Genomic DNA, 12,935 nt, shown 5'->3' with positions numbered 1-12,935 from the left:
ATAAATTTCTATTTTATTAAAGTAATAAGAGTGTCGCTTATGTAAAAAGCTCTTTTTATTGTGCTTGCGCAGTAAAATTTATTCTTGGTGAAGAATTTAAAACCACCAAAGCATTCTTAAATTAAACGACCGCATTTATCAATATTTAAAAGTCTATTCATTATACTTTGCATTTCGTCATCTAGTTTACGTAATTCACACACTAATTTGATAAACAAGTCTTTCTTGGATATCAAAAGCGGTAACACTATAAGGCAGGGTACACCAGGACGTAAACACGAACTATTGCTTTCCAGATTAGGCTTGGATGCACGTTCACCTCCTTAGTGTCAAACTAGCTAATCTAATGTAGCGGCGGTTTCCTTGGAGGATTCATGAAACTGAAGTTCACCTTGCTGCTGCGGTAATTATTGCCTGTGGCAATATAAAGCAAAGCACGTATTGTTATACAGTTATAGACTGCGCCCGTGCATATTAGCCGTGACGTATCGCGGAAGTCGTGGTGATACGGCGCCTGCTAAGTTTGAAAGCATTTCGCTGTTTTGTGCAATTTAATGTCATTAATGCGCAGATGATATATGACTCACTCATGAATCAACGATCACCGAAGACTCATACTCTCGAAACGTTTAAATCAATCGTACACATATATGTATACCGAGATTGCATAGATTAACATTCGGCATTGTATAGTATCACGTTATTATTTTATATCACAACTAAATAGTCCATAACTAATAATATTGATAATAATAATTTTATAAATATCTATTTTTTAATTTTAATCCAGTGGATTGTTTCTTAATGTGATGCATATTTGAGACTAATTATATTTTACGGATTGTTTCAGATTATCTCCTGGCTCGATCCCAACTATATAGACTCTCCTAAGTCCGACGCCTCATTGGGAGCGTAAAACGACAACTCGATACACTCGATTGCAACTGTACGGTGAGTCCCCTACAATCTTTTTCTTAGCTATCGTTGCAGGCCGTAAAACGTTAGGCGTAACGATGGATTGCGTTTCATAGTGTGCTACGTTTAGCAGACTGTAAATTACGACTTTATCCCGAAATTTTTATAGTTGCGGCTGAAACGCCATAAATAATCTTTTATTACGATTCTGTATATGTGTGCAGCACACGAGTAATATTTCTTCGATTTGTCTGATTGTTCTTGATGCCTTTTACGATAGTAATCTGGCAAAAATTGTGTAGCAACAAATAAATTGACAATTATTTTTACGAAATGGAAATAGGGAATTTGTGATTATAGTAAATTTATAAATAAAACTGTCAGGTTCGCAGTTTCGACAATATAATTATTTTCTTGTAATAAGTATTCAAGCGTAACGAGGATTAAATAACAAATGCTCTTAAATAACAAATAATATGACTAATTAAAAGGATAAAAAAAATTATTTTTATCAACCTACATCAACAATTATTATTGTTGATGAATAAGTTTTTCGTAATATAATTGAATTTTTTTGACCAAATGTTACATGATTCTAATTGCATTTAGAAGGTAATATATGATAAACTGCCATTAATTTATCTCGCACTGGATGATCAATATCGGTTTTGTACCTGTAATACTTCCTAATGCGCGTGTCAACGTTTACAAACGATCACACATTACTATTTTGGTGGTATGTTTATCATGCAGTAATTTATAATTGTGTCTCGAGCAAAACATCCGCATGCCGGAACGATTGTAAATATCGAATATGAATTATTCTCTTGAGTATATTATGGATATTTAAAATTGTGATATATAATAAATCTCATTGTTGGATTTAATAGAGCAGAAAGACATATAGTTTCTGATGTGCAAAGTATAGTTTCTACAAATCTCTTTGCTTTAAGCCAAAGTTGTTATACACTTATATATCTGTTTCTATAATATGTATAATATTTTGTTTCTATACCTACTTATATTTATAAGTAGTTAATTCAATGTCTAAGAAAAATTAAATGCTTTTTAATAACAGATTGTTCGGCCAACTTATAATCGATTTTTACTTAAACAAAATTTTAGAGAAAGATCATCATTTATTGTAACGTTATTGGAAAAATAGAATTAAAATTCTATCAGTAAGTAATCTTTGAAAGAAAGTATCTTCGCCTGAAATTTGCTGAAAAATATAGTTATTCATTTAGTCTCCTAAAGTTTAGTTCACAAAAGGTTCTTCTTCTTTAATCATTTACAACTCAAAAATTATTGAAGCTTCATTCACTAAAACGAGCTTAACTCCAGATTGAATGTTTTATCAAAATACTATTGAACCGAAGAATGTTTTATCAAAATACTATCCAGTTTTCTGGATCGATATGTATTTATTAAAGCGATCATTTAAGTTTGTTTCGGCAAATCGCAAATGCAAGAGAAGTAAAATGCAATTTGGAATGTGATGCAATGAAAATATTATGTTATGTAATATAAATCCCAGTAGCATTTGGCACTAAGGAATGCTTTATTTTGGGGACTGGTTTACTGAACCACAGTGTGTTTAATATAAACATTCAATATTTTCCGCGAATGCCGATGGTGAAGCTAACGCGTCCTTCCATCGAACGATACGATAAGCGTGGGATAAGTGGCGCTCTCCGTAGAAGCTTCGAAATTAATTCCAAGCAAGAAGCCCTTCGTCGTTGCTCGTCCTTACCCTACTCGCCCACAGCCTTCCGCAAACACACGAGAGCGGTCTGACGGATATAGCCCGGGTTAAACTAACCTAGTCTAACCCAACCGAACGCAAAGCACCGAGGTTGTCCTCTCACCGCGTGCAAGGTGCAGCCTACTGTCTATCTGAAGCTGCCACGAACCATCAGGAACGAGATATCAGCCAGGGAACAATTCCAATCAATTTGAGGCGGATGTATTCGTCCGACCCCCAACCCCTTCCAACCCCCTCGCACTGGTTGCTCGTGGACCAGCCGATATGACGAGAGTACATCCAAGAGCACCCCACAAGGTATACATACTGTATACATATAATCGACCGCGAATTGAGATGCCATTGGAACAATCGGATTTATCGTCGGTCGCGCGGCCTCGTGGAAGATCCCCCCGGAGAGTTAACTGTTTTGTTGACCGCAGAAGTATAAGGGTACATATATATGTAATATAAACCGCGATAAGTTGGGAAGCTGCCGGATTGGAAACTTTGGTAAGACTTTGAGTAGGGCTTTCGCATTCGAAGATGGTATTGGTTCAAACGAGATTCTGATATTTCATATTTTCGAGTCTAGAATATCTGCATATCTCGCATTTTATTATTGATCTTACTTACCGATATCTCACATTTAAAATAATTACTTTAAATTATTTTAGTTTCGTCATTTTTCATTAATATTGATAACAAAGATTGACACCTCTCTTGTTATAAATCTATTTAACAAATTAAGTTTTTCCAATGATTATTCTTGTACTACAGTTATGAATATAAATTGTCATAATTCGGTCGCGCGTAAAACTTCTTTTTGTCATTTGCATTCTAAGTATAAACTGGAATAACGATAAGAAAAATAAAGTTCGTATAGCCGCTGTATCTGATAGAAAAGCTCTTGTTGCGTAATTAATGGCCAAGTATTATTGGAATTATTTGTCCGCTTTGGCGTCGGCAAATGAGACGCTTGTCGGCTAGTGTCATCAAAAGAGAATACTTGCGACACAAACGATACACATGTATGTACAATGTACACGCTCGTAAATCACGATGTTTAACATCCATCTAGTTGGTGTCGTTAAAGTAGTCGTTACGTATAGCCGGGCGATAAAATATTTACGTCTTCCATCGCGGAGCCGTAGAGCTGTCGCGGTGAGCTTCGAATTAGCTTTGAAATTGGCGTTCGATCCGCCGAGATCCGCGAAAAGTTAGTGCTGTTTGCGAGCTACGAACCGCGTAGCCCTATATTTTGATATGTTCGTGTCGATCTCCCTTTCCCTCGCACTCACACACACAAACACGTGCATCGATGGAATGTTCGCAATAGCGCAATAGCGCTGGCATTGAAGTTTTCATGCTCCAACGACTTTTTCCGGGGCCGCGAAACCTTGTATACGATCCAGCCGTATGTGATACGAGCCGCGTGTGGCATACCAGTTCGAAGACGGTCTTTAATTCAAGGAAGCACGTGCCCGGTGTAAAGCTCGAGACCATTACGTGGCTTGTAGCATGTGAACTAGAAGAGGGTAAGAAAGGATTCTGGCGTAGCACAGAGTAAATTCGTACAGAGAAAAATTGCAGCAACGACGACGACGACGGCGACGACGACGGCGACGACGAAGAGGAAGGTGGGCAACGGCGATGGTGTTCTCGGTCTCGATCCGATCGGACGACGGTATGACTTCGATTTTCGATACTCCGAAAGTATCTTCTTTGTGCGCCGCGACGAGATAGAAAAGCAGACTGTGAATTTACAAATATACGAGTGGTAGCGAGTAAGAAGAAAGGATTACGGGTCAACCGGGAACAGAGGTCTCGGGGGAGATACCGGAGAGAACGTTAGGTATATAAGCCAAGAGAGAGGGACTTAAATAATCAATCGTCTTCGCGAAGGCTGTAGGTAAAAGCCTATAGCGCTAGTCCTCGGGCGAAGTGTTTGCGCACCCTTCGTTTCTGCTCCTCTCCTTCGCGTCTTCTTCCTTCGAGATCGTCCTTCTTCCTGCTCTTTAATACAACTCCCCCCCTCCTTCTCTATCTTAGTCCAACACCTTTCACTAGACGCTTTCTCGCCGCGTTCACATTCTACTTCAGAAGAAGCTGGGCGCACACAAAGAGACTTCGAAGTTGAGTTTTATGGCCGGCAAGGTCGACTTACTTGGTTTATGAGAGTGACCGTACCGCTGTCCTTCGTGAATTTTACTCGATCGTCGTGGCCGATAGGACCCACGAAAGATGAAGATCCAGTTTCTTAATGCTTTAGCGGTTTTATTGAATTTTCTTCATAACGCGAGTTTGATAATCTGGTTCTCGTTCATGCTCGCGTCTGCTTTTTCTCTTTATTGAACGTGTGAAAATTTTTATGCGCTAAGAAAGTAAAAAGTTCGATATTCGCTTCTTACATTAATGAACAGGGCACTATTTCTATTATATGCTGCTATCGTAATTATTAATACTGCAACGTTGATGTGATATCTCATTTTTAAAGGTACATTTTCATATTACATTTCTTTCGAATTTATATTAAAATATTTTTATTAAGAAATTGCATTGAATTTTATGATAAAAACATAAAATTTGTTCAAATAAATACTTTTTTGTTTCTTATTTATAACAGACTTGTTCTTGTTTATATGACTTAAAGAATTTTTTACTGAAAAATGTTTATGGGGAGACTTTAAAATCTGCTTAATATCTAGCGAACGCGGTTGTTTCTACTCGCAATTAGGAATACCAACTGCGTGCTACAAGGGAGTAAATGTCAGTGTTGGACACGGTTTTAAACCGGTGATTAGAGATTTCAATTCGTGTCCTGCGTTCACGCCATTCGTTAAGAACGAAATTAACGTGCGACATAATCGCGAAGACTAGAGGCTCGTCCGGCGGGGCAACGAAAGGGATAAAGACGCCGCGGGAGGATGGGTTAATTCTGCATAGCGCGTGGGTTAATTTGGAAAACGTGCTTCCCGGATTGTTGCTATGGAAATGAGAGAGCGTTCGTCCTCACGTTCCCCTTATTCTCCGAGTACGGCTTAATCTCCGAGAGGGAGAGAGAAAGGGAAGCAGGCTGAGGTGGAGGCGGAGGGAAGAGGAAGATGACAGTCGCAGTAACCGTACAAAGCGTAATGCGAGAGGGTAATAGCGAAGATCTGTGAGGAACGGAGGAGGTGAGGGAGGGGGGTGGGAGAGGGATAGAAGGGTAGAGGAGAGGGAAGCCGAATGGAAAAGCAAGGAGTTTAGGAGAGGAAGCTATTGCTATCCGGGCTGGATGATGTAGAAGAGGAAGACGAGAAACGAGAGAATAACGTCACGTACACAGCGCGCTAAGAGCACGTTTCTTCACCCGTTCCGGTTGCTCGAGTGTATTAATCCTACGCGAGAGAAAAAGAGGGAGCCCTCTTGTACTTTTCACGTTCGGGGTTCGCGGCGGGAATCTAGCGCAGACTTTTGATAATCTTCGACGCAGTGTTATTGCTGCGCCGGCGAATAAAGTAATATTCCCGCTAACGCTCATAACACCGTGTACCCTTCAATTACGTTTGTAGAATTTTTATTAGCACGTTCGTGTCTACATTACGCAATGATGCCACCGCCACCGTTGATGCCATTCCCTCTCGCATATCTTCCATTTACTTAAGCTCGAATATAATGACGGTATAAATGCGCTTTCTAGCGTACATTTTTTTTACTGAAAGATAGTATGAAAAAACATAATTGTCAAATATCATGGCAAATTATGTCTCTAACTGTATGTTATAGAAGAATTTTTTTTAATCATGTGACAAAAAATAATAAAACACTGCAACATTCTATAACTTTATAATCAAATATTATATACTAAAATATTGGACAAAATGAATTAATTAATAATTTTTTTTTATAATAAATAACTGTTATTATTATATTAATAAATATATAAATTAAATATATTAATATACATATATACATATATATATATATATATATATATATATATATATATATCTGATTGAATTATAAAAATAACTTTTGATCAAATATAATATTCGTTTAATGAATCCGTGAAAACATCGTCACGTCGTATATCATTTTTGCGCCTGATCCATTCGATAGTTTGCTCTTTTTCTCATCCAGCTAATAATATCATATTTCCTGAGTAAATAACGTGAAATTCCTGCTCTTTCTTTACTGTTATGATATACGAAAAATAATATTTTTTACAATAACAATACCGATAAACGAGAAATATATATTTCGTAATTATCGCAATTTATCTATGCGCATAAGAAAATGTTTAGATGAGGATTCTTGCAAAATTGATGCAGTCAAGATAATACTCTTTGTTATGCGTGTCTGTGTGCACTGCATCAACCGCTAAAAACCGTGATACCTGATGTTTGCACGCGGATCGGCCTGGGATCCGCATATCACGATGGCCACGTTTATGCAAAGTCTTATTTACGCGCGTGTACAATATGCCGTCATCCCGGCGTGCGTGAAACACCGCGGCGAAGGGTGCGTTTTCTCGCATAACTCTTACCGCTTAGAGTGACAAATAGCCACGGCGACGTCGCGCATGCTTGGACGACGATAAGAAGGGCCAAAATTTAAAGGCAAACTCACGGCACCATCTTAAAGGTTCATGCTATCGTTAAACACTAAGATGCGCGTAGAATTGGTGCTGCGAAGTAAATTTATACGCGTAACTTTTAATAGTCTTATTTTAATGACTTAGTCGCGTAATTAAGTCTTTTTGACCGTCGAGATGCGTGATTTTAAACAGAGAATAGAAACGTATAATGAAAAGAAAAAGTACTAATTCCAACATTTTATATATATTATTTTATATCCGATTTAATCTTTTTCACACACCTAATATGCTTAAATTTTATATATTTGAATAAAAATACATACATATAACTCTTCGCAGATTTATGCTATTATATCTCCAGCGTTTGTCCGTCACATCAAACGCTAAACATCGACAAAAATAAAAAGAATCTAGGTTTCCTCTATTTCTCGCTCTTTTTATCGATACGTTCGATGATATAAAGCAGACTTCTGGAATCGAGAGTGACGTAAACGCGAGATGGCTTTTCTAGCCTGTAACGGAGCTCATCGTCAATATTATTGCCTCCCGAAACGTCGCAGCACTGCAAATATCGGTACGCGATGGTAGAAAATACTTTTCGGCCCGGCAGTAAAGACGAGCGCTCATCGGATCGTAAATGCAGTGGAACCGCAACGGCGCGCGGCGGCGGCCGTTTTAAGTTCGATTGCGAGTGCATCATTCATGCACGTGTGCATGCCATGCATATATATTGTATATTATTATACCTCGGCATGCGAGATGAATTTGCAGATCTCGCTTTGACTACCTTGCCACGCATCATATAATTGTCATGATGAACAAGAGAATCGAGATAAATGCATTATCCAATCCTCTTCTAATATAATAAATTTTGATAATGATAAATGTTAATAAATTACTTTAAACAAATAGTACACATATGGGATATTTAAGGGATCGGGTTTTTTTCGATGAGTCGTTTTATGTAAATATTTCCGATTTATTTTTTGCCATCATTAATATTCTGCACGTTATTAGCATTTTTTTCTATATTAATTCCGGACATCGATATGGACATCGCGCGCAACTCTGCGGATTGCGAAATGTATTATTCCACGCTGTCATATGACGATCGAATGTTTAATCAAGATGTTAAAAAAACAGATGTGCGATTGAATTCATCACTAATACATCACTAATATACCAGTGACAAAGTTTGTACAGTGCGGCACGATATTTGTAAACCGGACCGATGAGAGTTTATTAATAGATGATCAGTTTTCTATGTTTCACAGAACGGACAAATCTATTAAAAGCCGCAAAGTGGCTTACGCCACGTTAATGCATCCTCGCAGTTTATATGCATATTCTACGCTATTAGCAAGATTTATTTCGCGTCGCGCGTTAAAACGCAATTGAATAATCCAGAAGATAAATCGTTTTCGCGTCTATGCGCAAAATACGCGCGTCTACAATTTCGCGCATAATTCTGCTTCTTGCGTGCAAATCACTTACGAGTTACGCACTTAGCCATGCGAGTAATCTGATTTGTTGTACTCGGGCTATAGCGAATTCTGCGCCAACAAGCACTCGTTACCTGATGCTGATGATCATAGATTACTGGCTGAGCACACTCGCGTCGATTTCAGTTTGCGCGCACGAGCCATCGAATAGCACTTTATATATCGTCTCGTCCCTCTCCTCCGCATTGCGCGTACCTATACGCGCACGAATATACGCGTCCGTCGACTGAGTTTGGAATTTCAACGCTCTCGTAACCTACTCTACAAATACTACAGAGCGACCCGTTGGAGGAGAGATAAAGCGATTGTTACCTTGTGTATGTACGCTAAATAATCGTGTTGCCTCGCGTACGCGCCGATCAAACATCCAATCGGCGTCAAAGGTGTCGCGCAAAAGTTAAACCCGATCCGTTTATAGCGAATAAATAATCGTATCGCGCAAAAAGCAGAATGCGAACGGACGCGCGAAATCGTTTTATCCGTCGGCGGTCATATTGACGCGAATTTATCGCGCGTTCTTCCGCGTTCTTCGGAAACACACATTGCGCGATATAATTTCCTTCGTCCGCGCGAAAATATTGGCGCTCCACACACCGCCCGCGCCGTTACCGCGGTGGCTGGCGGTGACTTCCGGCGTGACGATAAATAAATTATCGATCGCCGCGATCGCAAAATTATATGAGGTAATCATTAATGGGCTTGCAATAGCACGTTGCTCGCAATCACGTTCGAGTTTCATTGTTTACGGAGCACAATCGTCCCGCGGCATTAATTAATGCGTCGACGGCATATACACACGATTAGCATTATTAATGCAGGATGGTTATGCACGCGGTGCGCAATAAACGATTGTCTAGGTCGTAATGCAGGATTCCCGATTCGCGCAATAACAAACTTTATCGTCGTACGTTATAGCCGCGGTATATATGGGGCGGCGGGAGTCGCGACGCCAGCGAAAATTTAGGGATTTACATAGAACACGCAAAAACTACCCCGCGCTTCGCCCGAGCGGCGGAGTCAAAGCGCAGTCAAAGAAGGTTAATTAATCGAGCTGCTTTTTGCATCGTCGTACAGTTATATATATCGCGGAAAATCCATTCACGACACTGCATTAGTGCGATTATTTACGGGGGGGACATGAGCCTGGCGCGTGTGAAATCTCTTCCTGTAGCTAATGATAAAAAGAGTTTTACGCGAGAGCATATTTCACGTTAATATTGTAATAACAAGGACAGCGGTATAAATATGTAAACTACCAGCGATGGATGCTCCAAAAATATTGAGAAAGTTTCGCCCATAAACTGTTCTAATTTATAGCATGCTACATTTGACATATTACGTTACGTTATTGCACTTTACGTGAAGAGACGAAGGAAATTGAGGTCTGCAGTGTATACGTATATATCTCTCCTGTCGATATTGCCAATGCACCAATGTACCAATAAAATATTAACGTCCTTAGTAATCTAAATCCCGTCGATTAAGAGATTTCGAAAAAGAGGAGAAATTTCTGACAATTAATAAATCAATGAATACTAATAGTATCGCTGCATCTCGCTCGCAGCGAAACCAAAGAATCGCGCTTTCTGACGGGAAAACCGCCCATTTTACTTCGCCCATTTTTTTTACGTCGAAGCCGTTCCAATAATCTCATTAATTTCCATTACGGATATTGCAATGCCTTTATGCTCATGTCGCTGCAACTCTCTCTCTCTGTTCTTCCTGGCAGTCAACTCTTGTCGAATTAATCGTGAAAAAGGTATCTCGTCCGTATCTGTCCTCCCTGCCTGCCCTAACGCTGCTCTTTCTCTTCTTTCATCGCTGTTTCACTCATTGTCGTTCCTCTTTGTCTGCACTTTTTCACGATCCCGTATCTCTCGCCTCTCGCCGAATAAGCGGAGAGACATAATATAGGTACAATGATTTTTAATTTAATTAACGCGCCTCCGCTTCGTGTCATCCGTGAGTCTGTTGCTCGCCTCGCGCCACCGTACGTTATGAACGATTATCGTGTCTCATAAAGAGATTAACGCCTGGAGCGCTCTTTTTCTTGTTTTCCCCGATACGCCAGCGTCCTGCCTCCCGTATAATGAGAAACATCGAATCGAGAGAGAAAGCGAACATTGGGGAGATCACGATAAACCGCGAGTTGATTTAAAATTTCAGTTTACAATCCACGGTTGAAAGGCTATTCCTACCAGTAATTACAAATGCGAAGATATCTTTTGCCGTAGTATAATAATATCATTTGAATACTTGTTACGTTGAATATACTTGTTATTTCCTTGAATTTGTTTTATTATTGCGTTTTATTGTTAAATCATTAACTTCAATCTATCAGCTCCAGCACATTCATCATTTAGTTATTTGCAACACGTGGATCATTATTGCCAGACGAAACGTTAAATTTTAACTTGATGCAGTCGATTGGCATTACTAATTACAGATCAATCGCAATAATTCATATGCCATTTAGTAACTCTTGACGCGCACAGGTATACGCGTCAAATGACGACGCGAACGGGCTTAAAGCGCGGCCGGTTGATAATTCGTCTCCGATATTCTCCGGCGTTTGTGGTGTAGACTACTAGAGAAGAATGAAATTTTGTGCATCACTCTGGCCCACTTTATTACTCATTTACATGCACGAGAGCGATGCGATGTGAGCGCTTGCGTGAGCGAGCCGTACGTGCTCACGTACACGCGCTCACGACGGCACCGTGGTTACGTGAGGCAAAAGGGGTCCCAGTAGGGGAGGGTCAGCTATTGGGGGTAACGGCAGTCATTTTTAACCCTTTATGCAGGGAGGGTCGAGATTAAAGGGCAGATTTGCCGCTCGATTTGCCGGGAGAGTCTCTATCGACTGCAACGAGGACGAGAAAGACCACTTTTAGTTCATCGGTGAACAAATTTCATACTTCTCCCTCTTTACAATGAAACCAGAAAAGGGAACACGATCGTTGCATCGCTCGGAATAAGAGCTAATGAGGACAGAGAGCACCGTGCTTGAAGTCTTTGACGTTTCTTTCATTATACGAATGTAAAACTTATTACAGACGCGAGCAAGATGTAAAATATCCGGTAGATTTAAGACTATTTATGGGATAAATAATATTGATAAAGGCAAATACACCAGTAGGAATTATTGCCGTAAAATAATTATAAAAAGTATTAAAATGTAACATGACATAAAAATATTTACACGGTCGAAAATATATATTTTATATAATAAAATATAATTTTTCCAAGTTTTAGAGCAATACAAACTATATCTAGAACTAAGTTAAATATTATACAAAGTGACGAAGAAAGAAGTCAAGTATAACGTGCCAAAAATTTTAGCTCGTGAAAGAATTGGCAGGCAAAGCTGGGTCATTGACTAAAGAATGAATACGTAAATCTGTAGCTTGGTAGTCTAGTAAGATAGTTGGGTAGACCGCGAGAAAACTGTCAGCGGGATAGATAAAAGTGGATAGAAGATTCTTAGCGTAAAGACCTTGGCTCAAGAAAACGAGCTCTCCGCAATTCGATTGGCTCCGAGCGGCATCGTGCATATTAAATCGGCGTTATTTGAATGTCAAAAGTACCTTAGTTGGTAATTTCGTTTTAGCTGGATATACGTGCGATTCAAGAAGAGAGAAAAGGGGGCAGCGAATATTTTGAAATAAAACGCTTCAAAGGTGGATGCAATTTTGGGATAGATATAGAAGTTCTACATCGATTGTCGCGAATATCAAACTCGTATAGCAGTAATTTCTACTTAAATTTTATTTTAGAAGTATTATGAGCTTGTAAAAAAAAAAGATAAATAAGTAAATTGATGTTAAAAATGTTCTTCGCTGAACTTCTAAATTAAAACTTGCGATATCGGAATTTTTTGCTACATCAAATTAATTATATCGTCGTTTAGACGTATCGATATAAGACTCGTGTCATTTATGATTTGTGTTTTACAATTCATTTAATTGCTAAAAATACTGCTCAATAAGTAGGTCAGGCTGGTCGAAAATATTGCGCATGTTCTAGACATCTTCATACCATATGAGGAATGTTCAATCTCGTACTACATGTCATTCCGTGGTAGGGAATCAGCGGGCCACTTCGGAAATAGAAATCTCATCTATTGGAAACCAGCCGCGTACCGCAGGATACTATATCTCCCCACTCCAGGATTAATTAAGGCACTCTCCGATGG

At 39.2% G+C, this 12,935-nt stretch overlaps 1 protein-coding gene across 2 annotated transcripts in view; it reads left to right on the top strand.

The window, feature by feature from the left end:
• Positions 1 to 12,935, top strand: part of LOC112462451 — a 107,704-nt gene that overhangs the window by 12,573 nt on the left and 82,196 nt on the right. Inside the window, exons 1-2 of one of the 2 annotated variants that reach the window (XM_025028237.1) lie at positions 333 to 403; positions 851 to 951. The gene's annotated coding sequence lies outside the window, so the exon portion shown is untranslated. Of the gene's footprint in view, positions 1 to 332; positions 404 to 850; positions 952 to 12,935 lie in introns of those variants that run through there. The other variant, XM_025028238.1, reaches the window with a different exon arrangement.

This window comes from Temnothorax curvispinosus, unplaced genomic scaffold (assembly GCF_003070985.1).
Source record: "Temnothorax curvispinosus isolate PA1 unplaced genomic scaffold, ASM307098v1 QBEX01012454.1, whole genome shotgun sequence".
Lineage (NCBI taxonomy): Eukaryota > Metazoa > Arthropoda > Insecta > Hymenoptera > Formicidae > Temnothorax > Temnothorax curvispinosus.
Note: the sequence above shows the minus strand (reverse complement) of the source record. Positions and strands in the feature narration are given on the sequence as shown.